The sequence below is a fragment of the Lagopus leucura genome, unplaced genomic scaffold (genome assembly GCF_019238085.1).
Source record: "Lagopus leucura isolate 7727_CA_CO unplaced genomic scaffold, USGS_WTPT01 Super-Scaffold_100159, whole genome shotgun sequence".
NCBI classification, from domain to species: Eukaryota; Metazoa; Chordata; class Aves; order Galliformes; family Phasianidae; genus Lagopus; species Lagopus leucura.
The window spans coordinates 24,451,296-24,458,809 of NW_024962335.1; the positions used below are offsets into that span (position 1 = coordinate 24,451,296).

General features: G+C 38.8%; 1 long non-coding RNA gene across 1 annotated transcript; it reads left to right on the forward strand.

Moving 5' to 3' along the window:
• Positions 1–259: 259 nt before the first annotated feature.
• LOC122189975 lies at positions 260–6,353 on the forward strand. Its single transcript, XR_006182052.1, has 3 exons — positions 260–305; positions 2,455–2,511; positions 6,286–6,353. It is a non-coding gene; the product is annotated as an uncharacterized LOC122189975 (long non-coding RNA).
• The last annotated feature ends 1,161 nt before the right edge of the window (positions 6,354–7,514 follow it).

The window sequence follows — 7,514 nt, forward strand, 5'->3', positions numbered from 1 at the left end:
CACATTCATGAGTAGTGAGCAGCTGAGGCATGATCACACATCAACACCTCATGAGGTAGGCACAAATTTTTATTAAAAAGTGAGTAACTCTGGTGGTCTGATTAAGTAATGCATGCTTTTGATGTTAGTAGTCATCATTTCTTTTTTTCTTCTCATTCTCCATATTTGACGTTTCTTGTGGGACATTCTGAATGTACAAACCCTTGGCCTGCAACTCAGTAGGCAGAGGCCTGGAGACGTGATGATTCAGGAGGTACTTCTGCAATCAGAGAGGGAATGACTCTAGCAGAAAATACCAAAAGGAGGTAATGATGATGTAACAATGATATAACAATTGTACCTGATAGCAAAATGGTTACTTGGTGGACAGAGAAGGAAGTTGTTGACTTCAGGACATTTGGCCTATTTCTTCCACTCCCACCTCTGGTATTGTTGCTGAAATTCCCACCAACTTGAGTCTTTGAAGTTGAAAGACCCTTCTCCAAGCAAGAACGATGTCTTCTTGCTGTTGGCAATGGGAACTGCTGCAGTTTTGCCATGTCACTTGGATAAAAATCCACCAGATGAATGACGTGGCATAGCAAATATGTGGTCACATAGCATTACATCTGATAAGAAGAGGTAAGAGTCTGATAATAATGAAAAACTTTCATTCTGTCAGACTCATCTGAAGTGAAGTCTGGCATTTGACAGGTGAACATTTTAGAGCTAAGGAGAAGATTGTGTGGAAATATATTGGAAATTCATATAAATGGGGAAGTATTTTTTTGAACAGTAGTAATGAGAAGGGGAACAGAATCAATGCTACGGATGTTTTCTTTTCATGATGAAAACAACTGGAATTTTGGATTTGGATGTTCCTTACTGAATATGTCCTCCTATTTGTGAAAACATGCATTTTAAACTAACTGAAATCATAGAATCATTAAGGTTGCAAAAGACTAAGATCATCAAGTCCCACTATCAACCCACCACCACCATGACCACTAAACCACTTTCCTTGGGAGAGAAAGTAATTTTATCTCTTCTCACAGCATGCAGCAATGGAAATCCCCTGGGTTCATTATGGTGTGGGGTTTCTTTGTGTTTTTTTTTCTCTGATTACATGTGGGAGAACATCAGGGACTTTCAATTGGTCCTCTGGTCTGATGTTCTCTGGTAAATTCTCAACTCTCACTGGATTGCGTGTGCTGAATAATAACAACCAACTTTGTGCTTTTTCTGGCTTTCTCCTATGAGCTTTTTGTTTTGCTTTCCTTTTAGAAAGGTTTTGTTGGGACTGAGGCAGATTCTTTTTATTTATTTGCCTTGCAAATAAATACTCAAGCCCTTATCAAACATTCTTTAAGAAAGAGCTCAAGTTCTGCATATTGTGAAGACACAGTTTGCATATTGTTACTGCCTTGTGCCCCACTGCATTCCCAGTGAAGAGGAACGCTGTCAGCTATAGCACTACCCAGAGCTGCTGTTCACAGCTCCTTGACCTTCATAAATCATGTCAATCATACAAAGCCAGCAGGATTCTCGAGGGCCATCTGACATGCTAGAAAATCTGACAAAGTATGGCAGCTTTCCCTGTTCTCCACTTGTATCTCCCTCTGTAGTATCTTGGCTGTTGTCTTTTGATAGACAGTTGCTCTGTTGCTGTGCAAAGCCACTCCAAACGGATGAAAATCAGAGGAAAAGTTTTTGAATGTGCTGTAGAGGAAAGTTTTTTGAAGGTAGTTATTGACCAACTCCCAGTGAATTTGGAGGGAATTTGTTACCTAAAGGCTCACCATGGGGCCTAAAAGCCTTTTTCAAGAACAACCTGTCCACGGAAGCACCTTAGGTGTACTAATTCTCTGTAAATATTAGGCTCCGTAGGCCTGCATTCATCTTGCCTAACTTCAGGTACATAATTGATGCACTTCCTTTATATGATGCATAATTGTCCTAAGTCTTCACTGTAATCAGTAGAGGAAAAAAGTTGTTCGTACCACTAAGATCTCAACTGCTGTCAGCAGGTACCTCATTATCTCCTAGGATACACAAAGGTAGCTCTAGCTAAGTGCCTAAAATTAGCTCACAAGGAGCTGGGACTACCTGTCCGTAAATTGCATTTAAGATTGCAATGGGATGGTTTTGAAGGGTAACTTGTTAACTTGAAAATGTTTCTTTCCAATAGCAGTTAGTGTGATTTTTAAACTAAGGAAGAGACAGATCACATTGTTCTTGCAGCTCTCATGTAGAGGCTTCTCTGTACTCAGCCTCTGAGTACAAAGCTAAAAAAAATGAAGGGTGACTTTGATTGTAGGTGTTTGCTGAATTATGACTGTGGTACTTCGAGCTCCACACCAAGGAGCTCTAGTGCTATAAGGTGTTCTGTCCACTTTTGTTCATGTTGCTTCTCTTTGTTTCCCTGTTGGGTGTTGAAAAGGGTGCTGCTGTAAATACATTTTGTGCTCGTTTCAGGCAAATCCTTTCAAGAAGATGCAAAGTTTGTACCACAGGAGAGAAGGTTTCTGAATGGTCAGTGAAACATCAGGCCATGTTGAAATGCTTTGGGTAGTCTGGTGAATTCATTTACATATTATTTGGGAAATCATTAGTTGGGATCTTCCATGTACTATCCAAAAATACTTTGTTATGGAATTTGAAGGGTACAAAGTAAGATGTTCTTTTGGGTTGCAAGTTCTTTTATTTCTCTTTCTGGTTTTCAGTGTGCACCAAAATGCCTCTTCTCTTATTACACCCCTTGGCAGACAGAAACACAGAACCTCATTGGGAGTCTGTCGTGGGTTTATCTCAAAAAGCAGCCTGGCTGATGCTAAAGAATGGTTGGTCAATGGCAGAAACAAAAGCAGTCAGATATGAATAACATGATTTCTTTCTTGATTTTCATTTCTGCATATGATTTGCTTTCACACCAAGTCATTATTATTGTATACTCAAGAAATGGCTGTACAATAATTTACTTAATAAATCCTGGCACTTACTCTGCATTACTAACAAACATATGTTTGAGTGGGCTGAGGCTCATTAAGCATAGCTTTTTCTCACCCATTGCTGTTACAGATTTTAAAGACTACACTTAGTTAGACTGGAACTATTCTTCCTCTGAGTTAATGGTATGACAATGTTAAGATCTTTGAAATGGTCCCTGATAGGCTTGTTTTCAATTCTTAAGACCACTGTGAGCAAATTAGCAACAAGATCATGAGGAACTGCAAACTCAAATGTTTAAGTGGCTTAAATTAACAGAGGCATCATATCCCCACAGTGACGAGAACATGAACTTCTAATCTGCATCCTATAGAAGTTTCTGTGTGATCACAAATTAGAGTTCTTCTGGAGCTTGTTTGTTCTTAGTCGTATTTCAAGCCACGTTAAGGCCACATTTTTATTCCTACTCCTTAAGTAAGGGATGGCAGATTTGGTGCATTAGGAGCAGATTCGTCCCATTGCCATCTGCTGTAACTATGGATGCAAAGTCTCTGAGGATTAAGTAGAAAGGAGGCAAATAAGTCTTTCTTTTAGTGAGAAGAGACCTTTGTAGATCATTAAAATGTGTACTTAACTTTAAATGTGGCTTCCAGCTCCAACAAATTGCCTTACAAAAGATCTAGCTGCGTGGTAGGCTTAGCTGTGCTTGATGAAATTCTGCAGTGTTAAATGGGCACAAGAATTTGCAGGTAAAGTATGTCCTGCAGCACTGTGTACTTGGGCTTATAAGAACAGACTTTTATGAATGTGCATCAGTATTCAATTCCTCATGTTAAGAAAAACAAAACAGACAAAAAAAAAACCAAACAACAACAACAAACTACCCTATTATGAGACAGGGTAGGCTGAATTCCTCATCTATATAGCATTTCTAGAAGCCACAAGAGTTATTCCAGAGTAACCCTACAGAAGAAAAATAAAACAGCTCTCCCACACAGTAAGACTTATTAATTTTGAGAACATCCCACACTAACAAATACTGATGCACAAAATATGCTGCAGGATCAAGTTAGCTTTGTGCAGAGCAGGATTTGAACTTTGAATGCTGCACACTGCTGATTGCAAGACAGTGATGGTCTAATTAAAGGTTAAGTTGTGAGGTCCTTAGTGTTTAATCAGTGCATTAAAGCAAGTAGGAGTGTTGCCTAACAACAGCAGGACCTATAAGCAAAAGGGGTGTTTTCTCCCTTCCAACAATGGACTCTGGAGCTGAGTGAGGAAGAAGTGGGATGCCTTGGTTTTCTCAGCCCAAATCCTTTTCCTTGTCCTGAACTTATTATTTTCTCCATCCTTATAACCTAAGTTTTGCATTTTAGTTGTGTGGGGTTTTTTATTGTTGCTTGTTTTTTTTTAAGTGAAGAAGAAAAAAGACAAACTAAAGGTAATTTCCTGATTCCAGCATCAGTGAATCTCAGGATCAACTGATAGGTGAATTTCCAATGAATGTCTGAGGGTGCAAACAGAATGGTACTGTTGTCGTGACCCCGTGTGATTTCTCTGGTCCCTGTTAATCTGAGCAGTAGGGGCTTTAGCATCCTATTTACTTCAGTCTAGGAAATATATATTTCCTATTTCTTGTTTCTCTACTGTATCTTCTGGTTCTTTGGCATCTCATCATTTGAGAAATGAAGCTTGTTTTGGTGGACCCTATTTGCTCACCTAAGGTAGGATTTCTGTGGACAAAGTCTCCCAGCTAATCTTAGAATTTTAAAAGAAGGAATTCCCTGTTGACCTTTATCTTGTCCTTCTAGACTTTGGTTGCTTTCAGTGTTTGGCTTCTCTTTTGTATTAGTAACTGTGATAGAGTGTTGGGCTCACGCTGACCGTGACCAAGTCTTCTGGTTTGATGTTCAAGTTTACAGGATGTCCTTTTCGTTTACAATGTTGATTTTCTCAAAACATTTAGAACAGCTGGACTTGAAAAAGAAAAATAAAAAGCAAAATAAAATGAATTGCTCTCCTATCTAAAGCAAACTTGAGGCCAACTAAACTAAAATTCACATTTTTTGAAGTCATGATGGTTTGCTTTAGACCCTCTGTCCTTGAAAATTTTGTTGTGTTTTGTCTTCTTACTTCCCCCTCAGAACAATGTAGGCCAAAGTTGCTTAAAAATTTTTGGATGTTGTCAACATACTCAGCCTCTCAAAACTTTTATCGGCCAAGCTAATGGAAATATTACAATGTCATGCAAATGTGAATAAGTTGGCAGAACATCTTGTTGCAGACAGGGGAAAAAACCCTGCATACTGAGTGGCATATTTATACTTTTCCAGGGCCTACTTACTGGTTAAAACAGAACACATGTAGCTTTACTTTCTAAAGTAATGAAGTCAAGGGTATAAAATACCTAGGCTTCTCCTGTTTTCAAACACTCTTTCAGATCAACAAGTTGAAAAGATTTTCAGGATTCTCTTGTGCCTTTATGCATAAGAGATGAAATCATTCAAAGCACAGGGCATAAAGATACCACCTGATATGTGAAGCACTAGAATGTGCTCTATGCTACGAAAATAAGGCCAGTACAGAAACAGCCTTGAATGAGGTTTAACATTCATTGTTCCCTACAGAACTGATTGACAATTCTTTTCCAACTGTGTAATTTTTAAAAGAGCTAAAAGAATTGTTCAATCCAATCCAACTTCATTTATATCTTGAAATAAAGCTTTGTGTGATTTTATTCATCATGGCAAGCATAGAAAAAAATACCAGCACTTATCTGATCCTGGCTTTACATAATGCAGCATCAGTCAACAAAGTTTTACCTACATTCCTCCTGTAGGTTACTGGGTCAAATACTGAAAGTCATTACCATTTCATGGCTGCTTGGTATCTTGTTTTAAAAGAAGCTGAAGAGCTCAGCTTAGCTCCTAACAGGCCAACAGAGCTGTACCAGAGATGTGTAGGCTGTTTTGGACAAAACAAGAACAAACTTTTTTTTTTTTTTAAAGAAAAAAAAAACCCTAAACCCCAGCTTTAGGCTACACTCCAGCAATGAGTTCCATTGATGTTTCCATGGAGCTCTTTGCAGGATAAGCCACAGTTGTTTTTTAAAAAATCTTCTCATGAGACCACAGTGTTTCCTGTCTTTCTGGGAGCACAAGATGTAGAACAGTCGTTTTGTGTTATTTTGGCACATCTTCCATGCATTTCGGGGGAGTGCAGTGTAGAAGCAAGAACAAAAAGCAGATATATTGATTGTTTCTTGTATTTATTTTAAACCCAGACATTATCAGACTCTCAGTAAGCTGTGAAGAAAGATTTGAAACAATGTGTTGAAAGTTTTTTGTTGTTTTTTTTTAGGGAGAAGAATGCCTTGTGTCTTTTTCTATCTTTTTTTCCCTCAAGAATTATGGATCAAAGATATCCCCAGACAGAAGAAAGAAAGATGTCTTGATATAAGAGCTTTTCCTTATGCTTACCCCCAACCTGAAGCATACAGCGAAACACTTCCAGAACTCTGCTGCCCTTCCTCTCAGAAAGGTTGTCAAAGCATTAAATAAATTCAGTATGTTCATACAAACACTCTTTGCTCTTTTCTCAAAGCTCAGGAACAGCTTTTGAGTGGGGAATGATGTTGCACCAGCTCCTGAGAGGAGGGGTGTTATTTTAAGCCAGCTTTAGTTCTGTGTTTCTGCAGTTTGCAGCTATGCTTGTTGGCTGGTGTGGGATCTGGCTCCTGGCCCTGAACAGGAAAACAAAGGTCCTACATATGCTTGCTATTCATGCTGCTGATGCCACTCAATTACTGCACAGATTAACAGTACACAATGGTGCTCCTTGTTTTGAGACATCACACATCTCACCTGCTAATACAGACTTCTGCAGGCTTCTGCAGAGCAATGAGTACCCCCACACTGTGACTCAACACAGCTGAGTGTAAGTGCCAAAACCTGTCCTGCAGATAAAGCCCTGTGCAAGTTTGTTTCTCTCTGGCCCTTAAATGGAGTCAAAACTACTAAGATCTGTGCAGCTGTAGTCAGGTGAGCTGAATTCTCTTTTTCCATTTGTGTGCATCTCACTTAGAAAACAGATCCTGCAAAAAGTGTGATGGAATATTGACTGTATCAGAAAGTCATCTGGAGTAACCAGTTTGCCAAACTTATGTATTAGTTTGGTTCAAAATGATTTCTCAGCTTTGTGGGATCTTTCTTTTTAAGGCTTTTCTGTGTTCTGCAGTTGTCCAGGCACAGTCCTGATGTTTTTTGGCACTTCAGATATTCCACAGGTGTTCACAGTTTAGATTGGCACTTATCACTATACTAGAGTTTAAAATTGCTTTCTTCCTTTTCCCAACTTAGACCTTTAATTCAGTATTCAACATGCTTTGACTTCCTCTCTTTCAAGAAATTGTTTCCCATCTTACCTTTCTGCAAAAGCTTTGAAATTAATCCATTGTCTAAGAATCCTTGAATGTCATCCTGTAAATCAAATTCTGAATCCGGAGCTGCTTTTATTTCAAGAACACTCAGCAGATCAAATAACCTTCTTCTGTCTTGCATTTGATTGTTACCATATATTACCATATATGA